Source organism: Mustelus asterias, chromosome 3 (genome assembly GCF_964213995.1).
Source record: "Mustelus asterias chromosome 3, sMusAst1.hap1.1, whole genome shotgun sequence".
NCBI classification, from domain to species: Eukaryota; Metazoa; Chordata; class Chondrichthyes; order Carcharhiniformes; family Triakidae; genus Mustelus; species Mustelus asterias.
In genome coordinates, this window is record NC_135803.1 from 68,278,908 (window position 1) to 68,305,887 (window position 26,980).

Consider the following 26,980-nt stretch of genomic DNA (forward strand, 5'->3'; position numbering starts at 1 on the left):
ATTAATGTTGCTCCCTTTAAAATTATTAATGTTAAAATTAAAAGGTGTTTTATTAACCTCTTCAGTTTCAAAATAGCAGCAGTTGGTCCAAAACCTTGCATAGTTTTCCATTGATTTGGTAAAACATTATTCAATTTCCAACTATTAAGAAAATCATGCATTACATGTAGAATTAGACAGTTTAATAGTTTTTGCCCATGCCGTGTATGATCATCAGTTTTCTTGAGTATTACTGCAAACATTTACACACTGCTACATTAATTATTACAAGAATGGTTTCCATGGTAATGGAACTGAAGCATCCATTCCCGTCATGCAGTAAACTTCTAATTCTGATCACCTAACGTATGGGTTGGAGGTAACTAACGTTCCTTTTGAATGGAGGAATTTAAGTCCCTAATGTTGGTTCCTCTGGTAGCCAAAGGCATTGGATTTTCATTTATTAGCCATTATAACAAGGATTTTTCTGCTTGATATGTCACAGTCCAAGATTCAGAAATAGCATCAATGCAAGGTGATTAAAAACAAAGCACCTACATCTCCACAGGGTGAAAACTGCAGATTGTCTCAGCTACAGACTGTAACTAAGTAATCAGTAACTACGCAATGTAGCTGTAATCAGCTAGTAACTAAGTTAGCACTTACTGTATATTGAACAAGTCTGTAATAATTCTTGAGAATATTTCCACAAAGAATAAAAATAGCTCAGCAGCAGATTTCACTATAAGAGTGAGAACCCTGAAAATACTCAGAATTTCAGCATTTGTCTCTACACATTGGGAGAATTTATCCAAAAAATCTCTAAGTGCCATAACAGTGAGAAACATGGGGTGAACCGTACCAATCTCTCAAGCGCGCTCTGCATCACAATTGTTAGACAGTCACTTTTTGGAGAATTGGAAATTTGGTGCTGGTACGATGGTGGAGTGGAGGGTTGGGGATGGTGGGGGGAAAGCCAAAACATGCTGGCAAAACCGACTGCAAAACACCATGTAAAATTTTTAAAATATTTGTGGTTAAATTATTATTGGTTTGAATCCCAATCTAAATTGTCATTTAAAATAAGTACCTAGAATAGCTTAGTTTTTGCTCTGTCAATTGAGGGGAAGCAATGTAAGGATCCATCTACATTGCAAAAGGGCATCACCTGAGCAAAACTAATCTGATGTTCCTCAAAATAAAACTGGTCTTTTGTTTCTGCCTCTGGCAAAATGCACGACCTTGATAATACATCAACCTAATAAAAAAAGGACTGAGCAGAAGCATACTGCTTGGCCCAAGCTTGAGGTTGCACTGTGCACAGTTCAATTCTAATGGCAACCTTTCCCCTTATAATGGCAGCAATCTAAGTTGGACTGGTTCAATAACCTGAAAGGTAAAGCCATTTTTGTAGCTCAGTATGATGCTGAATAAATGCATATCCTTGCCAAAACTTCAATTCTTAAGGTCTTCCAGATTGAAACAGAAACATCAGTGACAAAGCATATTCCAGATTCTTTGCCAGATCCTTTCTGAATCCCTGCACCGTGTGAAACAAGGCTACACAACCTTCACATAAAAAACGGAATGAGCCAATGGCAGCCTGTCCTTATGGTGAAGGTGACTTATCCCAGTCAATGCACTGTCACATCAAGACAAGGTTCATATGTGATGTCTACAAAACATCAGCTTTTTTAGGTTAGTCGTTAATGTCACAAACAGACAACCAGGGAACCTATAATGGCCAATTCACAAATCAGTCTAACTGCATTTCTTGGCCATCATGGGAAGTTTTTTGAAGGAGCATTGGTATGGAGAATGTATACAAACTGACTCAGAGAGTTCTGGATAACAGTACTGAGAAAGGAGAGAATAAACCTATATCACCATTCTACACATCCTAAACAGCAGTGTCCATTCCTCATTCTTCTATAAGTCACTGATGGGATAATTCTGATAATGCCTGTGGACATATGATAAGATGAAAGAGCCTGAAGGAGATTGAAAGATTGACCATGCAAAAAAATTAACTTGCAATTTATCTCATGTAATACAAGTTCTCACTACATTCGTGGGCAGAGTTAATTTCTACACATACTTTAGTTGAATGGTAAACACTTGGTTGTGAATTATGCATTCATAGAATCCCTACCGTGCAGAACGAGGCCATTCAGCCCATCAAGTCTGCACCTATCCCAATCTCACCCAGGCCCTATTCCCGTAACCCCACATATTTACCGTGTTAATCCCCCGATACGAGGGTCAATTTAGCATAGCCAATCAACCTAACCCACACGTCTTTGGACTGTGGGAAGAAACAGGAGCACCTGGAGGAAACCCACGCAGACATGGGGAGAATGTGCAAACTCTGCACAGACAGCGACCCGAGGCCGGAATTGAACCCATTAAATGCAATAACAGGAAGATACTAAATACATGAATTTGCATTAACACGTTAGTAAAGAAGGAACAATTAGTCTTCAATTCCGTTAGTCACTTTGCTACCACTAACACGATCTGTGATAATAGTATAGCTAAGCATGTCAGCTACTAACTCAGTTGTGTGATACTTGGCCTCGGAGCTGCACTGATGAGGACGACCTGACCATCTGTAGATGTGTAAAGGTCGGTGACCAGATCCTGACATCGGCACTAGATGATCAGTGCAAAGAGTGAACTTTCTACCAGAGAGATACATGTGCCGATGTTCACAAACCTAGATGCTGGCTAGTGCTTCCTGCTCTCCAGCAGAGTGTTTGCACTCAATTTCTGACAATGGGTGTAACATATCAAAGATTGGTCATTCGCTTCTTTCAATGGACTGTGAGAGCACAGCTCCAATTGCATTCCTGAACTACTGTGACATATATTATGCGGTGCGATTGTCCATTCCCATTATGCATCTTTGAGCAATAGCTTTTGAACAAGCTCTGTGCTCACTGCGACCTTAGGAATGAATTTGTAATCAAAGTTAGTAATACTGAGGAACAATGCCTAATCTTACACGTTAGGCGAGGTTGAAAGCACATGAATGGCTTTGACTTTGTATAGGCTTTACTCCAGCTGTTGTCACTACAAAGTCAACCTCGGGTGCCACAGATGTGTACTTATCCTTGTCAAGCAGCAAATTGTGTTGTGCGTGTAGATTGAACACTGCTAATTACTGTTGATCATGTCCTGATTTGCTCCTTCCATGGACAATGACATCATGGGGTAGGTTGAATGTCTCCTCAACAACTGACAAGGAGTAATCTTCTGGCATCCGTTTGGTCTGAATTTGCTCCAGAGGGCATTCTGTGGTTCTGAAACACACTTCAGTGGGCAACAGCAGCTGTAAGATCTGGGTTTAACTTTGCGAGAGGTATCTGAAGATAGTTTAATCACATTTGCCAGATCTTTGCCCACTCACTAAACTATACTCCTTTCTAATCTGCTTATATCCTCTTCACAACTTACTTTCTGATCTATCTTTGTGTACGCAGCAAATTTCAAAACCAACCCTTCGGTGCCTTCATCCAAGTAATTTGTATAAATTGTGAGAATTTGTGATCCCAGCAGTGATCTCTGTGGCACATCATTCATAACATCTTGCCAACCAGAAGAACACCTATTTCTGCCATCTCTCCATTTCTTGTTAGCTATCCCATCTTCTGTTCATGCCATTATGTTACCTCCTACACTATGAGCTTTTATTTTCCACAGTAATCTTTGACGTGGCACCTTCTCAGATGCCTTCTGGAAATCAGTACATCCACTGTGCAGTACATCCACTGGTTGCCTTCATCCACAAAACATGTGACTCCTTCGAAAAACTCAAACATGATTTCCCTTTCACAAAAACATGGTCCAATGATTCTGCCTGATTGCCTTGATTTTTTTCTAAGTGCCCTGCTGTAAGATCTTTAATAATGGCTTATAACATTCTCCCTATGACAGATGTTAAGCTAACTGGCCTATAGTTTCCTGCTTTCTGTCTCCCTATCTTTTTGAATAAAGGAATTACATCTATTGGAACCTTCCCTGAATCTAGGACATTTTGGGAAATTAAAACCAACATGTCATAAATATCTCACTAGCCGTTCATTCAAAACTCATGCATGAAGTCCATTAGACCCCACAGCCCACCCTCCACTTCTACCTCTCCAATCTGGCTGGACCACACCCCCGGCCTGAACCCCCTGGCCTGGCTGGACCCTGCCCCAACCCACCAGCCTGGCTATACCCCACCCCTTGACCCGACCAGCCTGACCCAACCCCACCTCCTCCTGGACCTCCCTCCCCCCAACACCCACCTCCCAATGTCTGATGCTACACTCTTCCCCAAGTCTGACGCCCCATGACATCAGGCTCCCCTGATTAAAGACCCCCACCCTATGAACCCCCCATTCTACCCCACCCGCAACTTCAGACAACACCCGCTCCCCTGACATCCAACTACCTCTCCCTCCCCCCCAGCCCCCCACTTCACCTGCTGTTCTGAGTCACTCACATTTTCAGTAATTGCCCAATATGTTTAAACTCGTTCTGAAAAACTCTCCAATACTTGGTGTATGAGACTAGAGCTTGTTGCTTGATACTTACCCTTGTATTGTTCCTCTGGCATAGGCCAGTAATTACCTGCAGGACTCATCCCCTTGATTGCCCACCCCTGAACCTCCCATCCATCCATTCAAACAACACCCCACCACTGAAACTCTCCTTACACCCCCAAAACCTCTTACCCGAACATGGTGTCGGACGTTGTAAAAAGGGGGTATGTCCTCACCGCTGCTCCTCTTTGCCATTGTATTCTGTGGATAATTGTGCTGAGGGATCACTGTTCCAGTTGGGACAGGAAGACCCAGCTGCAAGGACAAAGAAAAGGTAGAGCTGTAACTATCTGTGTTGTCAGTGGCAATCACCCCAGCATCGCTGCTGACTGGAAGTACTGGGCCACGAGACTTAAAGTTACAATTGAACTTGCATTCATTGTTACTGGCAGAGGAGAGTTCCAAACTTTAACCAGATTGTTCTTCCAGGTTTTGTTTGTTACTCTACTGAGCAATCCAAAGCAAAGGGTTATCATTTGCAGTAACAAGGAATATAGATAAATTGTTACAGGACAGTGGAAAATGCTAACAGGGATCAGAAAGACACTGGCAGAAATTTGCATCTGGACATATTATTGCCCTCAGGCATGGGAAAGTAGTGCACCTGGGTGATATTGCAATTTTTATTCATGCACTGCTCAATAATCAATGCAAAACCCTATACTGCTCTCAGAGCAATCATTCTGTATGAGCAGATAATTATTGAACACTTCATCTATGTCACTTTCAGCCTACAGCAGCCAAGCTGAACAACATTTGTGCTTATTAATAACAATCAAATCAGAAATATTCCCATAAATTTTGAATTTTAAGCAAGACCACGACAGAGAGTCAATGGCTCTGACTTTGCAGTCAATGATGATCAAACGGTACTATCCATTTCTTACACTTCCCGGCCACATCATTTCTGGCGGTTTTTGAACTGGAAATGCAGTTGGAAGACAAAACAGTCCCCTTGACAGGGTACATGACAAATTACTGTGTGGCCGGGATTCTCCGGTCTCGTACGCCATGCCACCGCAGCCAGCGATAACAGAGAATTTGGCGCTCAACTTAATCACCGCTCACTGCAACAGGACTGGAGAATCCCAGCCCCAGGCAAAATTGGAGAATTCCGGCCACATGCCTCTTTCACAGATTAGATTGAAGAACCCGTTCAGAAACTGACCACTTTTAGTTTTAATGGAGGTGGGATAAGGGCAGGCAACCAATCTCATCAGTTCAATGTTACTTCAAATTTAATCTTAATTTTAAATTCAACCTTGGCTGGCCTAGTTTACCAAGCCTTGAGCGACCTCATATCTAAAGAGGGGCAGCATTGTTTTCACACTTACCTGTTGGATCCAGTTTATCTGCTGCCCTGCCAGCCCATGCATTACCAACCCTCCCCCCTCTCCAGCATTCCTGCTAAATCACTTCCTTCCACCTTCACCCATAGTGGCCTTTCTGAGCCTTCCCTCCCCTCTCTAGTCCCCTCGGCAACCTGCTGTTAAATGACAACCTGTCCTATGGTCATTCCGTCTCTCAGTCAGGTTGCCTGTGACCGGGAAATGCAGGTGGGAAAGGTTAATCAGGCTTGTCATTAAATTTGGCACAGCTTGAGGGAGACCCATTCTTCTGGGTTTCCCCAACTTCAAAATAGCATTCCATCCCGTCTCTCAAACTGATAGACCTGTAGTCTAAAACAGAAATCTAAGGATAGAATATTTAATCCAATGCCAAGTGATGCACGGAAAGCAAATTAAAGGGAGTTAATAAAAATAGGACTAAGACAGACAGAGCTAAAACATGCAGAAAGACAGAGCTAAAACATGCAGCGAGAAAATAAATTTAATTTTTTTTTAATCTGAAGAAATCAGACTTCCCATCTGTAAAAGTTAATTTTCAGTGCCAGAGATGTTGCTTGGCAGCAATTAAACTTATGTCTTATGATTGCCAGAAGTTATCACACTTCTAGGCACAAATTGTATTTTGAATGTATTTCAAATGTATTTCACAGATTCCACTACTTAAGAGGCAAATTTTATCAGCTATCTCATGGATTTGGTGTTTATTGGTCTCAGTGATGTATCATAATCGTAAGGACGAGGAGCAGGAGTAGGCAATTCAGCCCCTCGAGCCTGTTACACCATTTAATATGATCAAGGCTGACCCCATCTCATCCTGAACTCCACTTTCCCCTGTATTTATGCTCGTCAATGAACAGTTTATTAGAAACCACATGTTCATTCTAATGACCCACCATCAACACCTTGTGCCCAATTTCCCCAGAAATCAGGTAACTAACAAGAAAGGCTTCAACCACTTTGTCATGCCACAGTCCATTAGTTAGCCTCTGTCAGTGTTAGGCTCAATAATTCCTCCCAGATCATTCTCTTTTTGCTGTCAGCTTCATTTTTAATATATTTTTGTTCATGACCTACTTCTCCTAATATTTACTATTTTTAGTTTATATTTGCACCCTTCTGATGGATGTCAAATATTTCATTCAGCATCATTTTAAACATATTTTTGTTCTTTTATGAGCTAGTTTTCTTAATATTTACCAAAGTATTTTTTTGTTCTTATTTGCACCCAGTTCAAGGATGGCAACCATTTCAACAGTGGGCACAAAGGGCAATATCGTTGTATGGACAGTTGCTTGATAAAATGGCATCAATTCAACAAGGTCAAAATCAGCCAATTAGACTACCTCAAAACTAGTATGACCTTAAATGACAAAGGCAATGGCTCCTTCTTTCATCCCTCGAGGAAATGTTTAGAAATCGTTGGCGAAGTTTGAAGACGAGTTCCTGGATAAGTCAAGATGAGAGAATCTAACGATCAAAAAGAGCATAGCACCCCAATGACGTTAGAACCAAGAACAAAAGGCTGTTGATTGATTCTTTGACATTTGTTAAGCACCAATTTTGTGCATGTTAATTGGACTCAATAAAGTCATTTTGATAATCAAAGCACCCAGTGACCATATCTAAGATGGATATGGGATTTTTGACAGCGAGCCACATCCATCTTCAGTTATTTGGCATAATGCTGAAACAGGAATTTACCCTTTCCCTGCAGACAATGGTGAATGGTGATCACAGTAAGAAGTCTCACAACACCAGGTTAAAGTCCAACAGGTTTATTTGGTAGCAAACACCATAAGCTTTCGGAGCGCTGCTCCAATGGTGATCAGCCCAACAAGCCCATTATGATGTTAATGGAAACACTGTAAGAGAGTGTACTTTAAACCTCTGGCATTCAGTTAACTTTATCCATTTTTCGCAAGAAAACAGCATCCGGTTTACATAGAAACATAGAAAATAGGATCAGGAGTATGCCATTTGGCCCATTGAGCCTGGTCCACCATTCATTGTGATCATGGCTGATCATCAAATTCAACAGCCTGATCCCACCTTCCCCATATCCTTTGATCCCCTTCGCCCCAAGTGCTATATCTAACTTTTTCTGGAAAATATACAATGCTTTGGTAGTGAATTCCATAGGCTGACCACTTTCTCGGTGAATACATTTTTCCTCATCTTAGTCCTGAAAGGTTTACCCTGTATCGTTGGACTATAACCCCTGGTTCTGGACATCCCCACCATCAGGATCATCCTCCCTGCATCTACCCTGTCTAGTCCTGTTAGAATTTGATCAGTTTCAATGAGATCCCCACCTCATTCTTCTAAATTCCAGCGAATATAATCTTAACTGATTCAACCTCTCCTCATACATCGGTCCTGCCATCCCAGGAATCAGTCTGGTAAACCTTCTCTGCACTCCCTCTAAAGCAAGAACATCCTTCCTCAGATAAGGAGGCCAAAACTGCACACAATATTCCAGGTATGGCATCACTGAAGCCCTAGATAATTGCAGCTCCTCTCACTATGAAGGCCAACATAACATTTGCCTTTTTTATTGCCTGCTGCACCTGCATACTTACCTTCAATGATTAGTGTGTGAGGACACCCATGTCTCTTTGCACATTTCCCTTCTCTTAATTTATAGCCATTTAGATAATCTGCCTTCCTGCTTTTGCTATCAACCGAGATACCTTCACATTTATCCACATTATACTGCATCTGCCATGCCCACTCACTCAGCTTGCCCAAATCACACAGAAGCAACTCTGCATCATCTTCACATTTCACCTCCCACCCAGCTTTGTGTCATCTGCAAATTTGGCAATATTACATTTGTTTCCTCGTCTAAATCTTTAATATACATATTGTGAATAGTTGGGGTCTTAGAACTGATCACTATGGTGCTCCACTAGTCACTGTCTGCCATTCGGAAAATGACCCGTTTATTCCTACTCTTTGTTTTCTATCTACCAACTGATTTTCTTTCCATCTCAATACTATCCCCAATCTGATGCACTTTAATTTTACACTCTAATCCGTTATGTGGGACTTTGTCAATAGCCTTCTGAAAGTCCACAGAAACCACATTCACTGGCTCCCTCTCGTCAAGTCTACTAGTGACATCCTCAAAGAATTCCAATAGAATTGTCAAACATGATTTCCCTTTTGTAAGTCTATGTCCAATTCTACCACTGTTTACCAATTGATCTGCTGTAACAGACTCTGGAATTTCTCTGCCACTGATGTCAAGCTATTCTCTAATTCCCTGCTTTCTCTCTGCCTCCCTTTTTAAATAATGGGGTTACATCAGCTACACTCCAATATATAGGAACTGTTCCAGAGTCTATAGAAACTTGGAAGATGACTACCAATGCATCCACTATTTCTAGGGCCACTTCCTTAAATACTCAGGGACATAGATTACCAGGCGCTGGTGATTTATCAGCCTTCAATCCGATTAATTCTCCCGACACTATTTTTCCACTAGTATTTCAGTCCTCCCTCTCAGTAAACCGTGTGCCCCAACTTTTCTGATATGTTATTTGTGCCTTCCTTTGTAAAGACAGAACTAATGTATTTAGTTGGTCAGCCATTTCTTTGTTTCCTGATATAAATTCCTCTGTTTCTGACTGTAAGGGACCTACATTTTGTCTTCACCAATCTTTTTCTCTTCACATTCATGGCTTCATTCACACAGTTCTATTTTTGAATAACACACGACAGCACGGTGGCACAGTGGTTAGCTGGGCGGCAAGGTGGCACAATGGTTAGCACTGCTGTCTCACAGCGCCAGGGACCTGGGTTCAATTCCAGTCTTGGGTCACTGTCCGTGTGGAGTTTGCACGTTCTCTCCGTGTCTGCGTGGGTTTCCTCCGGGTGCTCCTTCGACTCCAAGGATATGCAGGTTAGGTGGATTGGTCACCCCTAGTGTCAGACAGATTAGCAGGATGGATAAGTGGGGTTATAGGGATAGGGCCTGGGTGGGATTGTGGTCGGTGCAGATTCGATGGGCCGAATGGCCTCCTTCTGCACTGTAGGGATTCTATGATTCTATGAGGATGAGCAACAGTATCATAGCTACAATGATCCCACCCTTTCCCAAACAGGCTGTAGAAAAGGGAAAGAAATATGTCTGAGTGATGATGAAAAAATATTCAACCTGGAATTCTTGTTTCAGATTTAAAACTGCCATCAACATCAATCAAAAAAATAAATCTCCAAGAACATTCTGGGAGCAGCTACAGCAAACTTTAAATTCAGATCACCGAGGATTTCAGGTGAATGAATGTACTTCATTCAAACTGACTGATATTTCATCCCAACTTCACTATATGTCACGCAAATTGATTTATATTTTCATTCAATCTCGATTGTGTTGTATATATTGTCGCTGGCTAGTTTTGTACACTATCATGCTGTATTAAATTTGTTTGGGGGGGTTGAAAAATTAGTTTGCTTTGTTGATTTTAACTGTGGGGATTTTTGTCATTGTTTTACACCATAGTGTAAAGTTAACAGTTTTGTTCAGTGTTTATGACAGAGTAAAGGACTTGTGTTATTGGAATTTAAATTCTCATTATGAAGTTTGCATATTTGACAGAAAGTGTCAATACTCAACTCCCCATTTGCCTCATATAAAATATGTTGGCCAGATAATCGACACCGATCGTGTACCAGTGCCAGTTGAAGATCAGAACTCCTTGGAGAAATTCTACTTTATTAATGTTATGCCCTCCAGCCCACCCATTGCAGTTATTTGTTTCTATCCAGTTTTTCTTCTTCTCATCCTCTCCCTGCATTCTGTTCATATCCGCATTCCTTCTCAGCTATTCTCAACCTACCTCCAATCTTAATCCATTAAGAAGAATGCAATTTCTGTTCATTGACCAAATACCTTGACAAGTGTTATCACATATATCCAGGTTTGGGCTGACAAATGGCAAGTAACATTTGCACCACACAAGTGCCAGGCAATGACCATCTCCAACAAGAGAGAATCTAACCATTGCCTCTTGATATTCAATGGCATTACCATCACTAAATCCCCCATTACCTTGGGGTTACCATTGACCAGAAACATAACTGTACGAACCGTAAAAATACTGTGGCTAGCAGAGCAGATCAAAGGTTAGGTATCCCACGGTAACCAACTGACCTCCTGATTCACCAGACCCTGTCCACCATCTACAAGGCACAAGTCAGGAGTGTAATGGAATACTTACCCCTTGACTGAATGAGTACAGCTCCAACAACACTCAAGAAGCTTGACACCCTCCAAGACAAAGCAGCCCAATTGATTGGCACTCAATCTACAAATATTCACTCCCTCCACCACCGATGCACAGTGGCAGCAGTGTGTACCATCTGGTGACTGGTGCTGGGTCAATATCCTGGAAGACCCTCACTAACAACACTGTGGTTGTATCTACACCACATGGACAGCAGCGGTTCAAAAAGAAACTCACCACCACCTTGTCAAGAACAATTTGGGATGGGCAATTAATGCTGGCCTCGACAGCAAAGCCCATGTGTCTTGAATGAATAAAAATCACATAAACATATATAATTTCCTCTCATACTAACCATAACCTTAATACACAATTAATATGGAGTGTTCTGTTTATATACTGAACTACAATTATCACAGTACTATGTAACGTAACATTTTTCAAGCATAGAATGAATGCATTGAGGATCTAACATTCATCACCTCAAATTCACTGTAGGTTTTAGGGCAAATCCTCCATGATTAAAGAACCCAGAGATAAGGAAAATGGCTGAGACAGGGATAATCTAATCAACGGGAAACAAAGGAGAAACCATGACCAGCAGACAAGAAGTAAATAGCCCAGCAGCGAGACAATGAGAACAGAGATCATTCCATCCACAGACAACATCAATGACTCATCTCGCTGATGGGATTCCAATCAGGATGACTCAGAGAACATTTAAAAGACATTACAATGTCAATTAAGGGCGGTCCCGACAGTTCCGGCCTTTTTGTCCCAGTCAATCGAAACTATCAATGATCAGAAACTGTTTTGTGTGAGAGAATCACTGCTTCAGGTTTTAAAAAGGGACAAGCAAGCTCTGGTCTCTCTCTTTTCTCTTCGGATCAGCATGGCAGCACCCTCCACTCTCTTCTCCTGTTCCTGCCTCTCATTCGTCTCCAGCACACAGCCCGAAGCCCACTGAGCAATTTAAACTAGGACTGTGAGTATCCCCTGGTAATTCGCGAAGCTCCCGAGATCATCATAGTGGATGAGGCTTTGGAGAAAGGGGGGGCTATTGCATGCACCTTTCATAGTTTAAGACACTGGTAAACTTGTGTAAAGTAAGCATTCCGTTGTGCCCGTTTTAGTATTCCTTCCATAGCTATAGTCTTATAGAGCATAAGGCATGGTGTGTTGTTTTCCTGGTGTTTGGTGATTGACCTTGATGTTTTAAAATATATATATATATCTTTGACTTCCATTGGAGGTCCGTTTTGATCTTTTCAATTTCTCACCAACGAACTCTGACCAAGTCACAATATTAAACATCCCTTACCATAATTCCGGAGTCTAGAACTGAGGGTACCCTGGGCGCTTCGAAACCGCCCACTCAGGAAAGGCTGCCAGGTAGTGGATAGGCAGCAGTTTCCTTTTCTCTCTCTTGGGAGCGCTACTCTAGTGAAGTAGACGCAAGGTGGCCGTTGTTCCATCGGCGAGAGAGAGAATCACTCGGGCATTGGTGGGGTTTGGGTAACGGAGAAACAAACCGAAAATAAGCCTAGTGGAGTTAAAAAGGGGATCCCGCTACAATGGCGACCGCGACAGGACTCCGGTGATCTGGGATATGTGACTTATCAGAGAGGGTGAGGGAAAGAAGCAAAATGGAGGAGAGAATCTCCTCATATCTGTGGAAAAAGGTCAACCTCACCAAAACGTGGGTATTGGAGCTAATAAACGCGGAGCAGCCCGTAATGGCTGCAGCCACATGGACAGAGAGCAAGGAATACACTAAAGGGCTGGAAAAGGCAGCTTGGCTAGCCTGCCTGTCCCAGCAGGTAGCCAAAATGGAAAGGAGGATTACTGTGAGAAGTGGTGGGCTTATGACCAGGGGATATATTTGTGCCTATGGGGGTCTGCCAGGGTATGTCCACAAGAGGCATCGATCACCTTCGTGAGGTGGTGGCAAGACTCCGGGGGCGGGATAAATTGGGACCGCAGTGGGAAGGGATACGTAACTCCCTGGGCTGGGATGACTGTGAAAGCTACCGAACTGCTGGTTCAGGTAAAGAGACCCCTGCCCACGGCCCAACCGATCGACCCCCACAACTGTCCGACAACCACCAAGGGGCCCGAGAATGGCCTAGTGCTCGTCCCCACCAAGAAGGTATTGTACCAGGGGGTACATTACGCTGTTGCCTCTGTTGTGTTAAATTTGACTGAAGTGCGTCTACCAGCATGGTGCCCTCACGAGACAGAGCTATTATACCAGCCGTTGTTAAAAGATATGTTTTTAAATCGATCAAACCTCCACAGCCCAAACCGAACCTCGCCAGTTTAACAAAAACCGCTACTGTATCCCAATGCTGTGAAGTTCCTGTATATATATATGCGGTAACCCCTACATTTGGGGGCCGCTGGTTTATTGCTGTACTTGTTGTATTTAATGTTTTTCCATCCCGCATATTGCAAGGGATTGTTGTAATGTATCTACCTATGTCACCTTTCTCTGTGTTGCTGTATATAAAAGGGGTATAGCTCAGATTAAGGGAACTCTTCAGGGTACATAGCTTCACGGAGCCGGCAGGGGTGCTTATAGCTCTTGAGCCTGGAGGAGTTGCCTACCAACTTTGAAACGATACAGTCCGAGCAAGTCTGGATGTATTGTAGGGGCATCTGTAAGTTTTAGGGCAAATCCTCCATGATTAAAGAACCCAGAGATAAGGAAAATGGCTGACTGGTTGTCAGGCCACATGAATATGCAAGAGGCTGGGAATAATGAGAAGGTCGAGACAGGGATAATCTAATCAACAGGAAACAAAGGAGAAACCATGACCAGCAGACAAGAAGTAAATAGCCCAGCAGCGAGACAATGAGAACAGAGATCATTCCATCCACAGACAACATCAATGACTCAGCTCGCTGATGGGATTCCAATCAGGATGACTCAGAGAACATTTAAAAGACATTACAATGTCAATTAAGGGCGGTTCCGACAGTTCCGGCCTTTTTGTCCCAGTCAATCGAAACTATCAATGATCAGAAACTGTTTTGTGTGAGAGAATCACTGCTTCAGGTTTTAAAAAGGGACAAGCAAGCTCTGGTCTCTCTCTTTTCTCTTCGGATCAGCATGGCAGCACCCTCCACTCTCTTCTCCTGTTCCTGCCTCTCGTTCGTCTCCAGCACGCAGCCCGAAGCCCACTGAGCAATTTAAACTAGGATTGTGAGTATCCCCTGGTAATTCGCGAAGTTCCCGAGATCATCATAGTGGATGAGGCTTTGGAGAAATGGGGGGGGCTTTTGCATGCACCTTTCATAGTTTAAGACACTGGTAAACTTGTGTAAAGTAAGCATTCCGTTGTGCCCATTTTAGTATTCCTTCCATAGCTATAGTCTTATAGAGCATAAGGCATTGTGTGTTTTTTTCCTGGTGTTTGGTGATTGACCTTGATGTTTTAAAAAAAAAAATATATATATATCTTTGACTTCCATTGGAGTCCGTTTTGATCTTTTCAATTTCTCACCAACGATCTCTGACCAAGTCACAATATTAAATATCCCTTACCATAATTCCGGGGTCTAGAACTGAGGGTACCCTGGGCGCTTCGAAACCGTCCACTCAGGAAAGGCTGCCAGGTAGTGGATAGGCAGCAGTTTCCTTTTCTCTCTCTTGGGAGTGCTACTCTAGTGAAGTAGACGCAAGGTGGCCGTTGTTCCATCGGCGAGAGAGAGAATCACTCGGGCATTGGTGGGGTTTGGGTAACGGAGAACCAAACCGAAAATAAGCCCAGTGGAGTTAAAAAGGGGATCCCGCTACATCACCAAAGTTACTATTTGTTTGAGTGAGAGTAAAGAGCAGATACAGCCCGAGGCATTAACTTAATCCTTTGCCTCGTCCACCTTTAGAAATGATTAGAGAGGGTTGTGGGATTTCTGGAGGATAAAAGTCAACTTCATACTGCATGATTAGTTTTCCCAAAAGGTGAGAAAAAGAAATGGCAGAGGTTTTAATGTTTGGCAGACAGTTTCCAACGAACTCCAATGCCCAAAGTATCTGCCATTTTTCTCTTAATCTTAATTTCCACAATGCTGTCAGAACTAAAGTAACAACTGATTTCTTAGATTCCACATTTGTACAACGTAGGAGTAAAACAAAGAGAACTGACATTGTTCAGGCTCACGGTGAAACTAGTTTTGAGGAAGGTCAGCAGCTCAGTTGTAATTGTCTCCAAAATAAACTCTCGTTAATCAATCCAATTTTTACACTGGAGATTTCCTGTTGCGCCCACCCTGGGATTTGTAGCAGGCATGGGGGGCAGACAGTGCAAGGGAGGGCAGGATTTTCTGGTTTTGGAGCGAGCGCGACTGGAAAATCCCACCCTTAGATTTTGAACATTGGGAGAAGGCCATTACATTTTGTTTACTGCATATAACTCCCTTCTTGAAAGGAAAAGGGCTAGTTATCTGAAAGACTAACATGAGCAGGAAGAAGGGACTGCATTCTAGAGGACAATGGATCAATGGATACATTGATGGCTTGAATGTTAATTTTCTTTCATTTACTTCATGGAATCAAACTATATTCCATAAAACAATAGCAAAATACATTGGATGCAGGAAATCATAAATAAAGACAGGAAATGCTTCGCAGGCCTGGAAGCATCTGCACAGAGAGAAAAAGAGAGTTTAAAACATGAACTAAGTTTTTCTGTCCATGGTTGCTGCAAGACCTACCTAGTATTTCCAGAATTTTCTCCTTTTATTTTTAGTTTTATAACTATTTCCAATGCATTGGTGCCAAACTTAGATTCAGAGGCAGAAACAAAGTTGTGGGCCCCTTTCCATTCCTCTTCCAATGCACACATATAACCTAATTTTGCCGAGTGGACTACCTCCCCACTCCCCTTCTCCTGAAACCCAGCACTCCAGTTCCCAACCCCAACACCTAGAGTTAGAGGCAACCTTTGTTGTTGGTGGTGCAATCTTTAGAAGATGGCATTTGAAGCTTATGACTTTGAAAATTCATTGGAGATCACTAAACATCTTCCTGCAATGTATCCAGGTCCTTGGAGCTACACCCCTGGCACTGACCTCCATTGCCATCATTTATCACTGTGTTTCCACTAAATGCGTTGGACGTCTCCTGCACACCTTTCAAAGTACAGGACATCTCTCCATCTCACCTCCTTGCTAGCTCTTCCACCAAGAATCCAAGTGCAGTATTTGAAAATCTTGGTGCAAGATCAGCCATTATTGAACCTTCCACAGAACAACAGTCTAAATGATTTCAGCATCGGCAGCTGCCACAATGCATCTTCCCTTTCAGAGATGCTGGATAGCTCCAAATAGTGGGTAAACACTTGTGATATGTATATATTGTATATGTTGGGGCTTGGGGTACAGACTGTTCCTTTAAGAGTGCGGATCAGGTAACCCTTGGGCAATTAGCTCCTCCCAGTATGGGACCCAGTTGGGCTGTCTGAGATCTGACTGTGGAACAGTGCACACCTCTAATAAAGAGCTCCCAGTGTTCAAATTACTAAGCCTACCTCGTGATTCTTTATGCATCCTTGGTCCATAGGGGCATACATAACAGCACTCATGATAATGGGTCCTTTGATGATGTATGCAGCCAATGAACAGTGCTGGAAGGCTGGCTGAACTTAGCAATCATTGAAAAGAGCACACAACACAAAGTTGCAGTTCTGCCTAGAGTGCAAATACAGGCCAATGATGCACTGCGATCCCTTGTGCTCATATTTTTAAAGTTTACTTATTAGTATCACAAGTAGGCTTACATCAACGCTACAATGAAGTTATGATGAAAATCCCCTAGTCGCCACACCTCCGGCGCCTGTTTGGGTACACTGAGGGAGAATTTAGCATGGCCAATACAGCTAACCAGTACGCCATTCGGGCTATGGGAGGAAACCGGAGCACCCAGAGGAAACCCACGCAGACATGGGGAGAATATGCAGACTCCGCAGAGACACTGATCCAACCCGGGAATCGAACCTGTGTCCCTGGCGTTGTGAGGCAGCAGTGCTAACCACTATGCAACCGTGCCACTCAATATTGGGAGTTATCCAACTTAACCATGTGTGAAGTATGATAGCCCAAATACGTATGCAATTTTATCCATTCGAACATGCATTAAACATGACGACAGAACTGATGAACACTGAAAGAAACCTTCTGTTTTATATCCTTAAATCCTCTGAAGACAAAGATGTCAATCAACTGTGATCAAAAGCCTAATGCTTCTTGTAATATTCATTCAGAGTATCACTACGACCCCATGGAATTCAAATGAGAAAGTAAACATTCAATGTCTGAAAGGATTTTATTACCTGCTAGAAGTTCAATTCATAATAGTAGTCAATCCAACTCATATTTGGACTAAAGAATGCTCTGGTCTCAAGTCAGTCAAAGTGTCTCTGAACAGTTATTTTAAATCCTAATATTTCAAGTAAAATACAATTCTAAACCCTGGTTAAATCAATTTATAATTAGATGTTAGAATGCAAGAGAAATTTAGGGTGAATTTTACACACATTTTTCATTAAATACATAAATGGACGTGTCAACCCACTACTGCACCAGTGAATGTACAGGGAGGGACTGGTTAGCAGACTACATTGCAATTTAAATGCTAAAAAAACCTCTACAATACTGCATCTGCTATTTAGTTCAAGTCATTCTCAAGGCCTTGGGTCCATTGCACAATCCTTCACTTTAGTTTTGATTAGCTTGGCTCAATGATTGTTTGAATCTGTCTTGCAATTACTCTCCAAATTCTTCACTTTTCCCTGAGTACTTGCAGTTCAGTTGTCAAACAAAACACTTGCACTGATTTTAATTACTAAGTTCCCAGTCCAACCCCATTTCAATTTTATACAGAAATCCTGCTTTATTTAGGTGGCAGAGAGAAGAGTTTCAGATAGGAAATTTCAGTTCTACAATGTGTATCCGGGGGGGGGGTTGGAATCGAGAGGAGGCATGAGGGTGTTAGGCTTCACTTGGCCCACAAGCAGTGTTGTAAAGACACTTACCTTATCCCTGAAACAGTCCTCTCTCTTCAGCTGTCAGGTTTCCCTTGTTGGTCGATAGACACTTAAATGAAAGGTTGCCAGCCTCATCAAAATGTTTGAATTGTCAACCCGCCTAAAATAGGGCAATTATTTTTGCTATATGTGTTCAGTCTTCAGGCACTCTTCTGAAAGCTCTCAAAAGCCTTGCTCTTCCCTTGCTCTTCAGAGAATAAATAATCCTAAAATTCAGCAAATTGTACTCTCAAGAGCCCAAATTCCTTAGCATTCCAAACTGGTCAAGAATCCAAGGAATACAGCAATGGCATGGTGGAACACAGGGACACAAAAACAGAACCACATTCATCTTTGGGTCTTCTCATCATAATCAAGGTCAGCTGTGGGCAACAAAAGGGAATGTTTTGGCATACTAGTACCGTCATTGGACTAATAATCCAGACACTCAGCGTAATGCTTTGGGGACCCAGGTTCAAATCCTACTACAGCAGATGGTGAAATTTGAATTCAATAAAAATCTGGAATTAAAAGGCTTATGACGACCATGAAAAACATTGTTGATCATTGCAAAAACCCATTATGTTCACTAATGATCTTTAGGGAAGGAAATCTGCCGTCCTTATGGAGGGATACAAAAGAATGGTCTAGTTTGGACCAGGGAGCGGCGCAGGCTTGGAGGGCCGAAGGGCCTGTTCCTGTGCTGTATTGTTCTTTGTTCTTTGTAATTACAAAGGGAATTTCGAGGGGTTGAACTTTGACACTGAAGCACCCCTTTCAAGGGAGTAAAACAGGCAGAGACACCACCCAACCTTGCTCGTGTTAAGGTCATTGCGATATTTATAGGGCCTTTCTTTCAGGCAACTCTGGCAGTTGCCTGAAATAAGCTCAGCCCTCATGTCAGTGTTGTGATGTGCAATCTCTGACTGTTCTCACTCAGCCTAATGACTGTCTCTTAAAAGGACCTGGTCTGGCCTACATGTGACTCCAGACCCTCAGTAATGCAGTTGACTCTTAAATACCCTCTCAAATGGCCAATCACTTCAAGCACAGTTAGGGACGTGTAATAAATACCAGAGATGCCTGCATCTCATGAATGAAAAAAAAACAATTAGGTACTTCAATGCACGTAGATCCGAAAGGGAGTACATTTGTTATCTGAAGCTTGGAGGAACATTGCGGTCCTTTTAAGAGACAGTCATTAGGCTGAGTGAGAACAGTCAGAGATTGCACATTACAACACTGACATGAGGGCTGAGCTTATTTCAGGCAACTGCCAGAGTTGCCTGAAAGAAAGGCCCTATATATATTGCAGTGACCTTAACACAAGAGCAAAGCTGGGTGGTGTCTCTGCCTGTTTTACTCCCTTGAAAGGGGTGCTTCAGTGTCAAAGTTCAACCCCTCAAAATTCCCTTTGTAATTACAAAGAACAAAGAACAATACAGCACAGGAACAGGCCCTTCGGCCCTCCAAGCCCACGCAGCTCCCTGGTCCAAACTAGACCATTCTTTTGTATCCCTCCGTTCCCACTCCATTCATGTGGCTATCTAGATAAGTCTTAAACATTCCCAGTGTGTCCGCCTCCACCACCTTGCCCGGCAGCGCATTCCAGGCCCCCACCACCCTCTGTGTAAAATACGTCCTTCTGATATCCGTGTTAAACCTCCCCCCCTTCACCTTGAACCTATGACCCCTCGTGAACGTCACCACTGACCTGGGAAAAAACTTCCCACCGTTCACCCTATCTATGCCTTTCATAATTTTATACACCTCTATTAGGTCACCCCTCATCCTCCATCTTTCCAGGGAGACAACCCCAGTTTACCCAATCTCTCCTCATGACTAAGCCCCTCCATACCAGGCAACATCCTGGTAAACCTCCTCTGCACTCCCTCTAAAGCCTCCACATCCTTCTGGTAGTGTGGCGAGCAGAACTGGACGCAGTATTCCAAATGCGGCCGAACCAACGTTCTATACAACTGCAACATCAGACCCCAACTTTTATACTCTATGTCCCGTCCTATAAAGGCAAGCATGCCATATGCCTTATTCACGACCTTCTCCACTTGTGACGTCACCTTCAAGGATCTGTGGACTTGCACACCCAGGCCTCTCTGCGTATCTACACCCTTTATGGTTCTGCCATTTATCGTATAGCTCCCCCGTACGTTAGTTCTACCAAAATGCATCACTTCGCATTTATTTGGATTGAACTCCATCTGCCATTTCTTTGCCCAAATTTCCAGCCTATCTATATCCTTCTGTAGCCTCTGACAATGTTCCTCACTATCTGCAAGTCCAGCCATTTTCGTGTCGTCCGCAAACTTACTGATCACCCCAGTTACACCTTCTTCCGGATCGTTTATATAAATCACAAACAGCAGAGGTCCCAATACAGAGCCCTGCAGAACACCACTAGTCACAGGCATCCAGCCGGAAAAAGACCCTTCCACTACCACCCTCTGTCTTCTGTGACCAAGCTAGTTCTCCACCCATCTAGCCACCTCCCACTTTATCCCATGAGATCCAACCTTTTGCACCAATCTACAATGAGGAACTTTATCAAATGCCTTACTAAAGTCCATATAGACGACATCCACGGCCCTTCCCTCATCAACCATTCTAGTCACTTCTTCAAAAAACTCCACCAGGTTAGTGAGGCATGACCTCCCTCTCACAAAACCATGCTGACTATCGTTAATGAGTTTATTCCTTTCTAAATGCGCATACATCCTATCTCTAAGAATCCCCTCCAACAACTTCCCTACCATGGACGTCAAGCTCACCGGCCTATAATTTCCCGGGTTATCCTTCCTATCCTTCTTAAATAACGGGACCACATTAGCTATCCTCCAATCCTCTGGGACCTCACCTGTGTCCAGTGACGAGACCAAAGATTTGCGACAGAGGCCCAGCGATTTCATCTCTTGTCTCCTGAGCAGCCTTGGATAGATTCCATCAGGCCCTGGGCATTTGTCAGTCTTTATATTCCCTAAAGAACCTAACACTTCCTCCCTTGTAATGGAGATTTTCTCTAACGGGTCAACACTCCCCTCCGAGACACTCCCTGTCAACACATCCCTGTCCTTTGTGAATACCAACGCAAAGTATTCATTTAGGGTCTCCCCAACTTCTTTGGGCTCTAAGCATAATTCCCCACTTTTGTCTCTGAGAGGTCCGATTTTTTCCCTGACAACCCTTTTGTTCCTAACGTATGAATAAAATGCCTTGGGATTCTTCTTAATCCTGTCTGCCAAGGACATTTCGTGACCCCTTTTTGCCCTTCTAATTCCTCGTTTGAGTTCTTTCCTTCTTACTTTGTATTCCTCCAGAGCTCCCTCCATTTTTAGCTACCTGGACCTAACTAACGCCTCTCTTTTCTTTTTGACCAATCCCTCAATTTCCCTGGTTATCCACGGTTCTCGAATCCTACCCTTCCTATCCTTCTTTTTTACAGGCACATGCCTAACAACTGTTCCTTAAAAGACTCCCACATGCCAGATGTGGATTTATCCTCAAACAGCCTCTCCCAATCAAGAGCTGCCAATTTCTGCCTAATCCCACTAAAATTAGCCTTGCCCCAATCCAACACCTTACCCTTGGGACACCACTCATCCTTTTCCATCACTATCCTAAAGCTAATAGAATTGTGGTCACTATTTGCCACATGTTCCCCTACCGAAACTTTGAAGGCCTGACCGGGCTCATTCCCGGTTGTGACAAATTTTACTGCATTTGAAACAAGCCTCAGGCAATTAAGTTTAACATTTCATTTAGAGTAAGAACCCCCCCCCCCCCCAATACAAATAGGTGTTCCACATTTCCACAGCTATTATCATCCACCAATCAAGAAACTATTTCAGGTACCTTTGGGAGGGTTGGTGGTTCAGATTTAGAATACAGCTCATTCATTTGACTCATTGAACTTTCTGCAACATATAATTTTTTTCAATGTCTTCAGCTGCCTTGAGTTAAAGGTACTGCTTTCTTTGTAAATGTTGATCCAGCTCTGCTACTTCCTACTGCCTCTATTTAATTTACTCACATGCTTCATTTGCAACTCAGTCAGCTGTCTGACAGTGAAATATTGCTCTGGCAAACACGATCACACCATGAAGCAAGTTCCTTTGCAATTTGGTGAGGTTTTATTTATAAACCTTCAACAATTTCTTGTCTTTCTTTCCTCTGAAAAATATTTTATCTGGACAATTTTACCCCCTTCCCAGCTACAGTTCCATGGAAAATGATTGCATTAGACCCTCATTCACCTTGCCATGGTTTATGTGGTAGCATCAACGTGGATTTCCAGTAGGTGATTCGATCATAGTGATTTTCTCATCGGATCCCTGTTATTCTCATCTGACAATTACAGATGCGCAACTGTGGCTCAGCTGGTCTTCCTCTCACCTGTGTCAGAAGGTCATGAGTTCAAGTCCCTGTCTAGAGAGTTGAGAAGAGGCTCACACTGGAGTTTAGCATTGAGGGAGGCGCAGGAGGTGCTGCCATTTGGATGAGATGTTAAACTGAGGCGGACGTAAATGATCCCCCTGGATTATTTACATCCACCTCGTTAAAGATGACCTTGGTGTCTTGGCAAATAATTAGCCCACAATCGACATCACAAAAAACAGATTAGCTGGTCATTAGCACATTTCTGTTTGTAGAAGCGGGGAGGATATAGTGTCCGAGAGAATTTTGCCAGCTTTCCCACCCAATACACACAGGGGTTGAGGCCAACTAGATTGTCCCTCCTGCCAGCCAAACTCATGTTAGCAAATTCAGATCAGGCCAAGGATCAAACATGCAATCGATTTTGGGGATTAATGGATGGATCTTTTGGGGGGTAAGAAGTTAAAAATGTTAAAGTCTGTAACAGGAACACAGTCCGAATTGAACCTGCTCAGATCCTGTTGAAACAGAGTTGGGATGTGGGGGAGTGTGGACAATTTTCTCACAGGAGGTAGGATGATCAGTGAAACCTTTTAATGAGGCTCTGTGCATTTGAACAGTAACCGTATTTTTAAGCCACATTGGTGGTGTTTCCCTTAGGTCCGCAAAGTCGGCAGACGAAAGGAGATGAGGAGGGTTGCATTCCGAAGGATTTTTAAAAATTCATTCATGGGACACGGGCGTCACTGGTTGGCCAGCATTTATTACCCATCCCTAGTTGCCCTTGAACTGAGTGGCTTGTTAAGCCATTTCAGGGGGCAACTGAGAGTCAACCACATTGCTGTGGCTCTGGAGTCACATGTAGGCCAGACCAAGTAAGGGCAGCAGATTTCCTTCCCTAAAGGACATTAGTGAACCAGATGGGTTTTTCCAACAATTAGCAATGGTTTCAGGGTCATCAGTAGATTCTTAATTCCAGATTTTTTAAAATTGAATTCAAATTCCACCATCTGCCATGGATGGATTTGAACCCGGGTCCCCAGAACATTAGCTGAGTTTCTGGATTCATAGGCTAGCGATAATACCGCCAGACCATCACCTTGAGGTATTATATCTTTATATTACTTATTATGGGCCTGGAAGACCAGGATTGTTTCCCCCAGACCCAACAAGCTTAGCTATAAAGCCCCACCTCCATGATCCTTCTGTTATCTGTCCCTCCTGCAATCAGACCCCTGAACCCACACAGCCATGTTCTTTCCCTTCCCAGCCACTGTGATTGGGTGTCCCTGGCTGCTATCTGCTCATCACTCACCCCCAGTGACCATGTACTCCTGACCACAATCTCCCCACCAACTCAACTTGACCCCTAATGATGATCTTTCTTTACCAACTGCTCTATTGCATCATTCTGCGGTAGGTTTTCCCACCTGACAGGATGCCAGGCTGGAGTGTGGGAAGGCCGGAAAAAAAAGTAAAAGTGGTTGTGCAGTAAAAACTGTAGAATGTTTGGGAAACCCATGCTTCTGTGTTTCCTGTCCATTACTCCACCGTCTCTCCTTCACCAAATGTACATTTGAGATGTGGCTCGAATTTTAACCTGGAAATGAGTTTCAAGCAGGGCCATTATGAGGTTGAGAATCCTGGAAAAATGATTTATCCTGAATTGTTTTTAGAATAAAACTCATAGTCATAGACTTTTACAGCATAGAAAGAAGCCATTTGGCCCATCTTGCCTGCACCAGCAATATCTATTCTGATCCTATTTTCCAGCACTTGATCTGTAGCTTTGTATGCTATGGCATTTCAAGTGTTCATATAAATGCTTCTTAAATGTTGTGAGGGTTCCTGCCTCTATCACCCTTCAGTCAGCAAGTTCCAGGTTTCCAGTACCTGCTGGGTGAAAAGGTTTTCCTCAAATCCCCTCTAAATCTCTTGCCCCTTACCTTAAATCTATGTCCCCTGGTTACTGACCCCTCTACTAAGGGGAAAGGTTTCTTCCTATCTATGTCCCTCAAAATTTAGTACATCTCAATCAGACCTCCCTCAGCCTTCTCTGCTCTGAGGAAAACAAGCCCAGCCTAGCCAGCTTCTCTTCATAGCTGAAACACTCCATCCCAGGCAACATCATGGTGATTCTCCTTTGTACTCTTTCTAGCGCAATCACATCCCTTCTATAGCTGTCGCCTAAAGTGTTTTATACAGCTCCTTCGTAACCTCCCTGCTCTTATATTCTATGCCTTGGCTAATAAAGGCAAGTATTCCATATGCCTTCTCAATTACCTGATCTACCTCTGCTGCTGCCTTCAGGGATCTTTTGACATACACAGGTTCCTCTGGTTCTCTGTACTTTGTAGCATCCTAGCATTCATTGTATATTCCCTTGCCTTATTAGTCCTCCCAACATACATCACCTCACACTTTTCAGGGTTAAATTCCATTTGCCACTGTTTTGCCCATTGACCAGCCTGTCTACATTGTCCTGCCTGTCTACATTGTCCTATAATCTAAGGCTTTCCTCCTTGCTATTTACCACACTACCAATTTTTGTGTCATCTGCAAACGTACTGATCATATACCCCGCATATCCACGTCAACAACAGCAGGGCTCTCTTAACTTTTGTTTGTCACGTTTCCACCCACTGGCAAGCTAATTGACTGGTTGGAGCCTTTCTGCTGTGAAGGAGAAAGTGGAGGTGTAGTTGGAGTATGAGAGGTCATGGTGTATGAGGGGAGGTGGGGGAGTCCAATGGTGGTGTGAGCATCCTAGTCACAGGATAGAGGAGAGGAGAGGGAAGCAGATGTTTGTCAGAGATGGGGTAGTAGGCACATTACATAGAAACATAGAAACCCTACAGTACAGAAAGAGGCCATTCAGCCCATCGAGTCTGCACCGACCACAATCCCACCCACGCCCTATCCCCATATCCCGACATATTTTACCCACTAATCCCTCTAATCTACACATCTCAGGACACTAAGGGGCAATTTTTTTTTAACCTGGCCAATCAACCTAACCCGCACATCTTTGGACTGTGGGAGGAAACCGGAGCACCCGGAGGAAACCCACGCAGACACGAGGAGAATGTGCAAACTCCACACAGACAGTGACCCAAGCCGGGAATCGAACCCAGGTCCCTGGAGCTGTGAAGCAGCAGTGCTAACCACTGTGCTACCGTGCCGCCCACGGTACAGGGGTGGCAGGGGGACTTTACCGGGTAGCTTGTTGAGGTTGGAGGAACCCGTGCAGTAAATGCACCCACCTCATGGATTCTGGGCAATCAGCTGACATGAGTTACAAATTGAACGACTTAAAAGAAAAGCAGACAGCCTCGTTCTAACATTTAAGTGACCAATGCCCCAGATTGAGCTGAATTGGTCACCCACTCCTCACTGTGCCTCTATTAATATTGCAAGTGGATAGGGTCGAGGAGGTTGGATTTCTGTTTCAGAGTTTCTACATTTTAACCTCTGGTGTGACACCAACACATCTCTTTTTGAAAAGAAGATTCATACTTGCCTGAAAAAGCAATTTTTTTTTTCCAGAAAAACTGATGATTTGACACATTGTACCTCAATACGTGGAAGAAATCGGAGAGGGAAATTAAAACTCCGGGCCAGGAGAGGCCACATTTTTCTTTATGGAGCCTGGGAGAACACTCTTCAAACTCCTGACCCCAAAGGAATGTTTTCCACTGGCCTTGGAGGGGCTTATCCTGTCTGCAGATCAGCATGAGGGGAGTGGGGGGGAGAGAATCATAGTTGCACTTGAGCTAACAGGACCCTAACAAGCATATAAATTCATGGTCCCTGTTCGCTTTAGGTGGGCATCTCATCTGCCTGAAGAATGCTGTAGCTAAGAATGGAAAATGGTTCGATAGAGTCAAGTCTCAACCATGTACGTGACCTGCTTGTTAGCTGCCCTTCTCAGCTGGTTTGTAGGGTTAAAATTAACCTCTTGGTAAGATGAAACTTCATGTAGATTCAGTGGGTTGGGTTTTACAGCCTCACTTGTCCTGAAACTATAAAATCCCGCCCAAGGTCAACGGACCTTTCCATTGTCCATCCGTCGCCTGCTCCGATCCCTGTAGCAGGCAGGACAGTAAACTTTCAGCCATAGAGTCATACAGTGCAGAAAAGTCCCTTTGGCCCATTAAGTCTGCACGGACAATATCCACCACTTTAAGGCGCGCTAATCCCATTTTCCTGCACTTGTCCCATATCCGTGAATGTTATGATATTTGAAGTGCACAAACTGCACTGCAAAGTTGTTTTACTTAACAGCATAACATGATCAGATTCCCTTACAGTCCAACTTGCCTTCAACATTACACAAAAATAATTAACATACAATAATTTGCTCCCACATCAGTGGTCAATCTCGCTTGACAGGAAAATTATATCCCTTGTCGCATTGTATT